This window comes from Hippocampus bargibanti, linkage group LG08 (assembly GCF_051943395.1).
Source record: "Hippocampus bargibanti isolate YZ-2025 linkage group LG08, ASM5194339v1, whole genome shotgun sequence".
NCBI classification, from domain to species: Eukaryota; Metazoa; Chordata; class Actinopteri; order Syngnathiformes; family Syngnathidae; genus Hippocampus; species Hippocampus bargibanti.
This window is the reverse complement of record NC_142741.1, coordinates 12,353,151-12,365,239: the sequence shown is the minus strand read 5'-3', so window position 1 is coordinate 12,365,239 and position 12,089 is coordinate 12,353,151.

The window sequence follows — 12,089 nt, the reverse complement described above, 5'->3', positions numbered from 1 at the left end:
TAATCTTGAAGAAAGCGGAGACATCGCGGTGTTGGCCAAGGAGGAGGCATGGAGAGGAGAGAGACGAACGCAATGGGAGAGCATTTATACGGTGCACGGTGTGTGATGCGATAGGATGTGACGTAATGTAGATGCGACATAATGTAAAGGAAGGCAGGATATGACGTATCAGGAAGTCCAAAACATAAACAAAGATTAGGAAGCGATCTTTAAAGATGTTTGTATAGCGATTTACCCCAAAATAAAGGAAAGGAAAGGAGTCCAAGATGGCGCCCGAGTAGGCAGCCTCAGCAAGTGCTCTCATGAGCCTTGCTTTTTTTTGGTTGTTTTTGTCTTGTTTTGTGTTTTCTTTTGTCACTTTGTGTTGTTGTGCATCGTGTGGAACGGATACAGATTGTTTTTCAGCATTTTTGACCACGACATTCATCAAGGAGGAGACTCTGCTGAGCGGTTGCGCCTTTTCGGCAGCATGAATATGCCAGTACTGTTTTTGAATGGGAGGAATGTCGGAGCCATTCGACTGCCATCGCTGGACACCAAAGGGGCCATTGTGGTTTTTTTGCACCTGTAATGGGCAGCATCTTCACAGCCCCGCTTTGTTTAGCGGAAAGGTCAGTGCTGTTGGACAGTCTGCGGCTGGTTGGATGCATGGCTTGAGGAAGCCGCGATAAGAAGAAAGGAGCGTCAGCGCAGAGCGCCGATGCGTATGTGGAACTGTTGCGGCTTTGAATTGAAGCAGATTTATGTGGAACAGGAGATGTGAGACAATCTCTTCGTCAATGGATGCTACAGCTGCGTGTTTGCTTTCAACATTTAGCTTGTAGTCGACGTGCACATTCCACCATGATGTCCCTGATCCACTGGTGGAAAGACGCTTTGATCCTCTCCTCTTTCATCTAGAACTGCTTCATGTCATCACAAAGAGGGTACAGCAAGTCCTGAAGAATGAATGTCTCTCTGTGTTTTTGTTTCGTCATATTGTCTCTATGCTGTCATATTATTTGTTATTTAAGTTTTTTTTGTTCTTTTGACTTCAAGACGGCGCCGCGAGAGTGGCTGCCTTTCCAGCAGCTCATGTATTTTGTTTTTCTACTTTCAGTCCTTTCATCACTTTGCTGCTGTGAAATGTAAATTTCTCCACTGTGAGACTATCCATATCCAATCCAATCCAATCCAATAAACAAACTACAGTAAAGTCTCGTTATATCGATATTCAAGGGAGTCCGAAAAAATATCGATATAACCGGGACTATCGCTATATCCGACCCTGTTTGCATGTAATTTTCTCAGTGCGTGCATAGAAATAGTATTGATATAACCGGGACTATCGATATATCCGATATCGATATAACGAGACTTTACTGTATTTCCATTTTCTTAAGTTACTACACAATAAATGCTGTGCTATTTTGATATGCTACGGTACAGAGATGACAAAGAGAACAGACTTGGCACAATATTTCTCATTAGTGTCCACTTAAAATTCTTTGATTGGAAGATTTCCAATGTGCTTCAACAGCTCTGAAATAATGTCCCTTATCCACTAAATTTGAATCGTTAACAGCAGTTTGCTGAAACAAATTGTCACTCCGTTGCTTCTTAAAAAAATGAAAATATGTTTGTGTTTAATATCTTTTAGGGTTTTACTCCTGTTCTCTCACTCCATAATGCAACCATTCATGTGGATGTCGTTTGATGTAAATACTGCAATGTATCATGGGTAAATGATTATTCGATTATATTATCTCAGCAGTTTCCATCAAATTACGAGGAAAGTTAAAACCTTTCAAGCAAAACAAACAGTTTTCAATTGCTGTTTAACTAAATTTGTGTCTTTAGCTATTCTAAAAGAAGTATGTCATATGAGGCTCAGAGCACGTAGCAATATGGGCCAATCGTGATAGACGTGCGCCAGTGCTGGTGCAGTGGAGTTACAAAGTTGGTCCAGCTGCTGTCAAAATGCGTAAATGGGGAGACCCAAATGCATCGCTGCACGTGTTTTGGCGTTTACAATTGAAGAATTGGGGCTGCAGTATTAGCTGCATGTATCAATTTAATTTGATTTTATAAAAATCATCTTGTAATGCTGGCTGCACTGGGCCATTAACCATGGTGAAGGTGGTGACAAACACAGTCTCGAAAATACGATTTATGAGACCAATCTATGTCACCGTAGTTTCATCATTATCGGAACGAAATATGCCGGATGCTCTCGATGCTAGTGTGCCACATTGTTGGCATAAGGCTGTGTCATTGAATGCTACATGCAACGCACCAATTGTAGGCCTCGTGTTACTTATACGTATTTTCACATATAAATGGTATGGTGAGCATGCTCATTCCTCTACTGCTACAATGTCTTTCTTGCTTAAGGTTGTCCATCGTGTCCGATGGTGATAGTCGTGCTCTACTTCTTCTTGTGGGACCATTTCATGTGACTGTATAACCTATTCCGTGAGCCACACTGCTTGCCTCAGGCAGAGCAGGTGAAGGCATTGACTGGGGTTGTGCGTATGGCATTGGCATGATGTCTCCTTTGATGTTTCCTGGTTCGTCGGTGACCTCGGTCTTCCTCAAGTTTCTGTATGCCTTGTGGGAGGAGCTGCCACCAGATGGATGGTTGAGCTGCAATGTCCTCCAGCTGAGTCGGTCAGGTTCAGGCCGCATTTTTTCATGGCAGTCTTCACCTGGTCTGTATAGCGGTTTTTGGGGCCTCCTGCCAGGCGACGGCCGACATGGAGCTGGCCATAAAGCACCTTAGGTGGCAAGCGCTCTTCTGGCATCCTGATCACATAGCCTAGCCAGCGAAGTTGGTGCTGTGTGACTGTAGCTTCCACACTGGTGCAGTTGGTTTTGCAGAGTATTCCATGTGGGGGACTGTGTCTCTCCAGGATAGCCCAAGGATGCATTTTAGGCACTTGATGTGTGCATCCTCAAGCATCCTGAGGTGGCGACTGTACATGGTCCATGCTTCGCAGCTGTAGAGGAGGGTTGACACAACAACAGCCCGAAAAACTGCAGTCTTGGTGTGGAGTTTGAGATCTTTGTTTTGAAAGACTCTCCTCCTAAGTCTGCCAAAAGATGCTGATGCCTGTTTGATCTGGTTTTGTATCTCCCTGTCGATGCTGCAGTCGTCAGAGAGAAAGCTGCCCAGGTATTTGAAAGAGTCCACTATTGCTAGTGGCTCATTGGAGATGGTGAATGTTGGTGGATGAACTGGAGGAATGGATGCCCACTGACAGATTACCTCAGTCTTTTCCACATTGACAGAGAGGCCCAGTCTACCATTGGCATCTGCAGCAGCTGAGAGACTAGCTTGTAGTGCTTTTGGTGTGTGGGCCACAACTGCACAGTCATCTGCATATTGGAGTTCGATGACTTGCTCTGATCTTACTTTCGTGATTGCCTGGAGCCTCCTGATGTAGAATAGATTTCCATCAAGCCGGAAATCTATGGTAACCCCACCGTTCTTCTCGATTGTCACATCGTCATCGCCGTCCAGAGCGCGCTCCTCCCCTCCTGTCTCCTCCTCCGCTGCTCCTTGGAGACGGCCCCTCCTTTCCTGACTCACCCGGCTCCCGCACCTGTTCTTGATCCCCTTGATTGTGCCTTCTGGCTATAAAAGCCCCTCCTACCTTACTGTCTTTGTCAGAGTATTTCAGGAAGTTCCCCGCTACTACCACACCATCAGGTCTGATTGTTTATTGCCCTCATTGCATGAGGAGGACGTGGGAGAGAACATGTGACGGGATGTGTGGGCGTGGTTTGTGTATAAACGAACAGGTATGTGCTTTATGCAGAACATTGCTGTTTTAACAACCCTGAAATTTCCCCATTGTTCGGTCAATTTACGTTTCCACGTTTTCCCACCGAAAGGGATGCCAGAGAGACACACTGATACAACTCAACTCACTCTCGTTATTTATTGTTGATTGAGTTTTGAATACATTGGTTCTTTTTGTTTGGTAGACGAGCAGTGAAGTAGGTCATAAACCTACAAATAGAAACACAGGATATGAATGCAACATATTCACAATCATTTCAATCACTACTTTGACATTATTTTAGTTTAAATCAACAGAAAGGTTGAACGTGGAAATGCAACATGTGGACTCACCGGCGGCGTGTCTCCCTTGGCTAACAAGAGCCACCTGGTTCAGACAGCATTTAACTCCACAGCCACACCCACTCACCGGCTGATCGGATTAACCCTTTCAAGTCTCTACTGCATGTAAAGCCAAGTTTAACATGTGATTTCCTTTTTTACACACCTCCCACTTGACCGACTGATGAATCAGAGAGGTCACCCAACATTATCATATTACATTTTTTTATTTTATTTTTTATTTTCCCCACATCAGATAAAAGTCCATTTTTATTTACTGCACACGAAGGAGATGATGTCAATGTCAATGTTCGGGCGCCTACCTTGACAGAGCGGGTGTACTGTCAGAGTATGGTTATGTGCGTGTTTTCATCTTCTTACTTCGTGTATGTGCAAGTGTGGGACTTGGTGGCAGCGCTAGGCTTGCACCTACCAGCCCTGAAGGTGTGAGGGCAATGACGTTGGGGCAGTGCCTGCAGAACTAGAGTGATGTCAGTCAAGGAAACCAGTGTCAGGCCTAGCTGGGCCATGCTGGTCTTCAACGGGGAGGAGGACCACCAGTCTCCTGACGTCTCTCCGTAAGATTACGGTTGTTTGCAGCGGCAAGTCCTTCCTGCGTTGCCTGACTGCCAGTGGGGCAGGCAGGCCGGCACAAATTCTCATATCTGCTGTTCGAACATGTCCTTTCTTGTCTGGGTATACGGCCTGGATCCGTCCAAGCCGGAATTGCCCTCATAGAGCGTTCTGGTCAGCGATCCACACAATGTCACCGGCTTCAACGTTCCTCTTCGTGTGGTGCCATCTTGGCCGCACAAATAGGTTTGGTCCAGCAAGTTCACGCCATTTTGACCAGAACATGTCCACGCTGATCTGAATGGCTCTGAGCCGGCGCCAGGGATGGATACACAAGTCGATTTCTCCTGTATCGCCTCCTTGTCCGGTCCGTCCGAGGAGTAGACTGTTGGGTGTGATGTACTCAACTGAATCCTCTTGTAATTGCGCCCTCGCATCAATTGGTCTTTCATTTGTTAGGTTAGCTGCCTGATAAAAGAGGGTTTGGAGTTCGCTCCAGGTGAATGAGCCTGCTGTTGCACCGAGGCTCATGAGGGCTCTCTTTAAGAGCTTTACTGCGGCTTCAGCAGCTCCGTTGCGATGAGGTGCGTCAGCCGGGTGGAACTCCCACGAACACTCTGTTCCATTCTCGGCAGCTTTGTACTGATGGAAGCTCTCTGCAGGCTGGCCAGGTGCTTGTACAGTTCGTTCAAGGAAGGTTCACCTCCAAGGAAATGTGTTCCTCGGTCAGACCAGAGTCTTTTTGGATGGCCTCTCAGGGCTACGAAACGAGAGTAAGCTTGGAGGAAGCTCTCAGATGATTGGTCTTCAACAAGGTCTGCATGAACTGCTCTTGATGCCATGCAGCAGAACACGATGCCCCAGACCTTCTTTCTGGTTCTTTTCTTGACAGCATCCCTGATTTTGAAAGGATCTAAGAGGTCAAGCGTGGTGTATTTGAATGGATTGGCACACTGTGAGCGCTCTGGTGGCAAATCGCTCATAATATGCTGGCACATTCCCACTTTCCCTCTTTTCCTGGCGAAGTTGATGGAGGTTATCACCCGAAGCGTCGCTGTCTCGGGTTTGTAGCCAACACCCAGCGCTTTGTTCTCCTCATCCTTCATTTGGTTTGGCAGCACGAAGGTCCTGGGAGTTGTTGTTTTGGCCCCGATGTCAGCAGGTGGACTACTCCTCCCACTTTGGTGTGACAGGACCCATGGCTTAAGGAAGAAACCCCCCGCTCTCAGAATGTCCTCCACCCCTCTGGTGATTTTTTGCAGGGTTTCAGGTTCATCATGTGATGTCAAGGTGTCATCCATGTAGCTATCCTCAGTTAGAACGCGGCATCCTTCAACCATGTCAGCGAACTGGGTACGGTTGGCGGTTTCCCTCATGGCGACTTGGGCGATACAACCAGCTGGTTTGTCACCGATGTTTACCCTGACAACTGCAAAAACCTCTATTTCATCTTCTGGGTGGTCTCTCCAGAGGAAGCGGTGTAGGTGGACTTCCTTTTCCTTCAGCCACACTGAGTTATACATTTTTTTCACATCTCCCAGTGCAGCGTGTTGTCCACTCCTGAACCTCAGAAGCACTCCCCGTATTGGGTTGAGGACATCGGGACCATTGTACAGGGGATTGTTGGTTATCATCCCTCGGAATTCTTGGCTGTTGTTCCACACTATTCTCACAGGGGTTGAAGTGGAGTGAGGATCAGGTGCAACCAGATGACTTCTATACCGTGTTGGTCCGGTCCAGCTATTGATTTCCTCATTAGAGAGTTTGACAGCAGCTCCTCTGGCAACCATTTCATGAATTTGTTCTTTGTATGCGGCTTTCCAGACAGGTTCCTTCTCCAGACATCTTTCAGTGTTCCTGAAGGTCGCTTCAACTGCTTGACAGTTTTCTGGCAGTGTTGCTGGGTCACCCTTCCAAGGATACGCTGCGTCCCAATGGGGAGAATCCCTGTGTTTGTAAGTGAGGCAGTCCTTTATCTTCTCCAGGTCCCTTTCTTCCCTGAAGGTCATTTCCTTCCCTCCTGGGGAACACTTGCCGCACTTGCAGCCACCACATAGGGGAATACGGGATGCTCCAATGCTGTACCACTTGAACCATTCGAGGCCCTCCTTGTTTGTAGCTGTGAGGCTTTGGGCAAGTGCTCTCTCCTCCGCTTCTTGGACAAAGACTGTCTCTTTACATGCCTTCGAGGCAGACCTCATAGTCCTTGCAAAGTGAGTGTCCGAGCGGTACACAGCCAGGTCGATACCCTCATTCAGGTTGGGGTGGGTTCCTCCAACAGTCTTGCCCAGTGGGCCATCCCAGAGCACGAGGTCCCCTACAATCTTGGTTGGCTGGGGAACAAGTCGACCCTCGCGGTGACTGATCAGGAGGTCTATTTTCTTTGGCCGTACTAGTTCATCAGCGGCAACGTCAGGGAAGAATTTTTGCAATTGCCTGGGTGAGACAGGCTGGTTCACCTCAGCAATGTTATGTAGGCCATAGCAGAGAATCTTATGTTCATCCACTTTTCCCTTAGGGGTTTTCACCCTCAGGCGGAGGGAATATCTCTTTGTCACAACTGTCTTACTGCGGCGTGTCTCCCTTGGCTAACAAGAGCCACCTGGTTCAGACAGCATTTAACTCCACAGCCACACCCACTCACCGGCTGATCGGATTAACCCTTTCAAGTCTCTACTGCATGTAAAGCCAAGTTTAACATGTGATTTCCTTTTTTACACAACACCCATTGTGGGACGAATAAAGGTTTTCTGATTCTGATTCTGAAAATGGCAAAGAGATATGGTTATGAAGCTCAGTTTAAACTGAAGGCTATCAGTTACGCCGAGGAACATGGGAATGGAGCGGCCGTGACATAATACGCGGACATAAGGCAAGGTAGCCGGAGTTGGAGGAAAGATTCGAGCAATGGATCGGCGAGCTAAGAGCGAGCGGAAGGATCGTTTCGACTGTCACCATCCCACTCAGAGCAGTAACGCTAGCGGAGGAAATGAAAATTGAACATTTCCAAGCAGGTCCGTCTTGGTGCTGGCGTTTTATGAAACTGTGATTTATCCATCCGCACCAGGACTACTGTAGCGCAGCAACGGCCGGCAAATTATTCTGAAAAGCTGGCGAAAAGGCTGCCATGCTAACGGAGGGAAAATGATTTTTTAAAAGAAATACTTTGCCTAAAGAGACATTTCCAGCAGGCGTCATTCTTAAGGCAAACGAAAAGGGCTGGATGTTACGCCATAGTTTGCCAATGGATTGTGGATGCTTGGGCTGACGTGTCTGCTAGCACGGTGGTTCGAGCTTTCAGAAAAGTCGGTACCGGTAATGTGCTCTTTTTTACCATGCCGACGCCTATTGAGTGATGATTACAAAATGTTATTCCTTTGTAATTAATAAATAAAGCACTACCAAACTCAGTATTGCTCCTGATCTGTTTTTTTAAATACGCACACTTTTATGCCTGTGTGTTGTTGTGAGGCGGACGTACGTATGGCAGTAGAGGATATGTACCGGTATATAAAACTTGTGTAGGGGGTTAGAAACGACCTCCGTTACTGTATGTTATTCGATTAGACTACCAAGTCAGGAGAGGGCGCTACGCGCCTGTGAATGGAACAGAGGAAGACGATTTAGGCTCAGCTCACGCATGCGCAGTTAGTCATAAATGCCGCTGTGTGAAGCTGATTAACACGGTTGTCTCGTGTCGTCTTTTCCTCGTCGTTCACTGGCTTTGATGAATTTGGATTTTTGGGATGTCAATTGTACTTCCCAGTACAACACACATGAGCGTGCAGACGTGCATAAGCATGTGCTAATATGGAGGATATATACAATGCATAGATGTTGAATGTATAGATCTACATATGAATGTATTCTGATATTGAAATTGCTGAATTGATGTTTTGATGAGTAAATGAGTTGTCATAAATGCCGCTGTGTGAAGCTGATTAACACGGTTGTCTCATGTCGTCTTTTCCTCGTCGTTCACAGTGCTACCTGCCTGTGACGCCGTTGGACCGACCCAGGTATCCCCTAGGCCTTAGGCCGGTTACACTTGCGTCCTTTCATCCGGTGCGCCCAATGTGTGTGTTAAATACAGAAATGGCACACATAAATGAGACTGCGCCTTTTCACACGGTGCACCCTTTGGTCGTGTAAATACGGTATAATGTTCTGTATTTGGAATACACACAATTTATGACTCCTCAGGCCATTAGACCAGAGGTGGGTAAACTAGGCCAGATCTGGTATGTTGGTCTTTTTAATACTACCTTCCAAAGGTTGGCACATAGTAAGATTCAATGTGAATTATTTCATTCATTTCATTTGGACTTTCTTGACATTTCAATGCCAGGTGAGGCAGTTACGTCAAGTTGGAGAGTACAGGATGGAAAGGTGAGACGAAGAAAGAGGGAGAGAGTAATGACGCAGTAGGGAAAGTTATATGTATTTGATTAAATGAAGCGGGATATAAAGTACGAAACATTCAGAAGTAGCTTCACCTGGCATTGAAAGGCCTGTGTTTAATAAGTCTAATGAAATGGATGCAATCATAGACAGCCTTAATTGAGTACCAATCTTTGGCGGGCCGGATTAAAAACACCAATGGGCTGAGTCCGACCCGAGGGCCATAGTTTTCCCACCACTGACCATGTTAATTCCTGTCCGACTGACATACTTCTCTGGCATTCCTTCGGAACTTCTCTGGATGATTTTATCTCAAGGTAAATAAGGCATCTGTGATACTCTTTCTTGGCATTGAATCATACCGATGCTCACAGATATTCACTACTACCCTGAGTCGTAGCCATCATTATTTTTTTCCTGTAACTTTATCGGATGACTCAAAAAGTTCCTATAGAATTCAATTAATTAACCTTGTCAAAAGCATGACTGCCGTCTCTCCCATACACGTTAATATTCTCACGGAGATGTCATCAAGCCCTTTTTTTTCATCTTCTTTAGTTTCTTTCTGATGTACCTTTTATTAGGCCATTTATTCTTTTTTTCATCACCAATTAGTCATTCATCAACTCTTCAAAGTATTCTTTCCATCTATCCATGACCCTGCTAGCACAAAGTGAACACAGTTACATCTCTGTCCTTTGAACACCCTCACCTGCTGCACATCTTTCACACTGCTGTCTCTCTGTCCGACCAACTTGTACAGTTCCTTTTCTCACCGCTAACTGTTCAACCTGGTCTACAAGTCATCATAAGCCTCTTGTGTGGCCTGTGCCACCTCTAACTTTGCCTTACGTTGCAGCTATATTCTTGTCTCCTCACCTCCTTCCTCTGAGGATTGCAATTATTCTTAGCTCACCTTTTCCCCTCAAGACCTTCCTGTATTTTCTTGTTTCGCCAGCAAGTCTGTTTTTCCTCTTTCCTACCAGGAGAAACACAGTATCTTCCTGCCTGTCTTTCTGATCACCTTTGGTTGTCGCAGTCATATTTTCTAGATACTCTTCCTGTTTACCAAGAGTCTCAAATCTAAATTTCTCTCTGAGCCATAAAACATTTTTACATTTCAGCATCCACCAAATGTTTCTTTGCTCCGCTTCTCTGGTTACGCTGAGTAGAGCTATATTGTTGTGACTAAGTACAGAATATATAAATAAATTTGACCTGATTGATCTCCTTCAGATTACAAAATCATATATTCAGTAAAGCCTCTGTCCCACCTGACAGTGGCTGGTGATTGGTCATTCGTGAAGATTCACAGATGAGTGACAGACTCTCGATCTCTTTTTCTGTTCCCAGCAGACACACTCACGGCCTGAACTCAAATTAACTTCATCACTCTCCATAAAATTTGGCCATGACTGACAAATAAAAACAAGTGGGCAAGTGGATTGTAAATAGTGGTGTGGAATAATACTTAATACTAATACAAGCCACAAGGGGAAACCACAGTTCGTGATGCTCTCCTGATCTGTTTTGACTCCTTAGAGCAGGGACCTATCAAAGCAGAGGTCTGGCACCGCCACCTTTGGACTTTAGGGATATATAGGGCCAGAGCTTCCAGCAAAAATTTAAGTTAGCTGATGAAGCCTCTTGGATGAGAAGCGAAACGTCCGACACATTCAAAGAAGTACAGTGATACCTCTATACCTCAGTGATAACTTGGTTCCCAGAAAGTGTGTGTAAGGCGAAAAGTTCGTCTGCCAAACAATTATTTCCAATAGGAAACCATTAAAAATGAAAATAATAAGTTCCCCGGTCCCAATAAAACATTTTTTTCCTACTAAATGAGCCTGTAAACTACACACAATATAACTTATTTCATGTATAATAAATGTCCTATTGTAATTAAAGAAATAAACGACAGTAAAGTCTCGTTATATCGATATCGGATAAATCAATAGTCCCGGTTATATCGATACTATTTCTATGCACGCACGGAGAAAATTACATGCAAACAGTGTCGGATATATCGATAGTCCCGGTTATATATATATTATTATTATATATATTATATATATATATATATATATATATATATATATATATATATTTTTTTTTTTCGGACTCCCTTGAATATCGATATAACGAGACTTTACTGTATAATATAATGTATAGTATAGTTTAATATGTATATATCTTATAGTTTAATATGTATATATATATTATATATAATATGTATAATAAAGTTGTTTTATTTACCTTTGTGATGGTCCTTGATGTAGTTGCCTCTAGATGATATCCCGAGTGAAGTTGCCGTGCTTTCTCTGGGATAATACCCTCACTCACTCTCCCCTGCTAGCTGCTTTTCGTTAATCCAAATCAACAGAAGTTTTTCAACCTCTTCTATTGCCTGAGACCGTTGCTTAGACAACACAGAAACACCCTTAGCCACACATAGCAATAGTCGACTTAGCATACTGGTACTGGGAGACTAAGTCACACAAACGCACATCTCGTTTGTGTTTTTTGATGACCTCCATCTTCTGCTGGCCCATAATTTTCTTTAGTGTCCTCTTTGGCTTAACACCAGCCTGTGGTGGTCTCATAGTAAGAAAAGTACTCCATTCGATAGCAAACCATGTCTGCACTCAATGGGTGTGTGGAAAACACGTCCGCTAGCCGCTGTTCGACCGTGTGGTTTGGTGTTCATATGCCGAAAACTAGTCTGCTAGCCACCGCTGTGTGGTTTTGTTCGTCCGTCAAAAACTATTTTGTATGCCAAGAATATATTCTCGCGGATTTAATGTTCGCAAGGCGAAAGGTTCGTTAGCCAAAGCGTTCGTACGCCGAGGTATCACTGTACAGATAATAATAATAATAATAATAATAATAATACATTTTATTTTCAAGCACCTTTCAAAGCTCTCAAGGACACTTTACAGTCGGCTGAAGAAACCTTTTCATCGATGGACCACTCCTGAACAACTGACAGTTTACACAGAGGTAGTGTTAT